Raw genomic sequence first — 1,039 nt, 5'->3', positions numbered from 1 at the left:
GTTAGCATAGTTCTGAGCCTGCTGTAGTTACCTCCTGTGCTAACTGCATAGTTCAGTCAAATAGTCTCATCTAGGAGGAATTACCTTTGCAAAGACCCAGCAGACCCGTCCTTTTAAACACCACTTTCTGTTCCTTAAACCAGATTTTCAAGAGAGGATGGTATCTCCAGGCATTAATTCCTTCGTTCATTTTGCTTTAACCAACATGCAGATCCCTTCCTTGCAATGACTGTTACCTTTTTTTGTGAGACCTGAGCTACTGATCTGTCACTCACGGTACCGCTTGGATGTAAACGGGGACTTTGGCTTATCTGAAACACAGGGTTTTTTGTCATATGTCATTTTGAGAATCCCTTTTCTTTTGCCCTTTCAGCACAGCTGAAGCACGTGAAAGCTGACAGTGTTTTTGCTTGCTCTTGCTTTGTGCAAGCCAACAGCAAAACTGTGCCCTTTCAAAGATTACCAGTGTGAAAGTCTGTTTTGATTATTTTCTCCTTCTGTTGCCTTCTTCATTACCAACTTAGGAACGGAAAGCGAGCATTTAAAAGATGTTTATATCAGCGATTATGGTATGCTAAAAGATGGCTGTTTCAGAATTACCCAGCAACATGGGTACTTCTGTTTCTCTTTGACCTCAGTTAAAAGGAAAAAATACCTAGCTTATATCTCACTAGTTCTAAATGCTCCTGGTTTTGAGATGCACTGATAAACCTTTAGAGTGCTCATACCTTGCATCTGTTATTTGAATTTTTTTGTCTGCCTTTAAGGTTTGGAGAAAGTAGAGGGACAAATAAATTGCCTCTTTCGTGGTATTAGAGCACCAGTATGGCAGCAGGCATTGGACTTTGGCATCTTGGGCACTTGTGCAGCAGAAACTGTTCACTGCTCTTACTGTGGGCAAAGAAGCTCCTAACAGTTTCTTCTCCAACAGCTGTTGTGTTGTGCTGGTCTGGGCTGACTGTTGCCACTTTGAACATTACCATTCCTTCCCCCATTACTTCTTTTTATGAAGTTTACTTTAGCTTACTGAAGAGACCCA

The sequence above is a fragment of the Falco punctatus genome (assembly GCF_963210335.1).
Source record: "Falco punctatus genome assembly, chromosome: 4".
Classification (NCBI taxonomy): Eukaryota; Metazoa; Chordata; class Aves; order Falconiformes; family Falconidae; genus Falco; species Falco punctatus.
Note: the sequence above shows the minus strand (reverse complement) of the source record.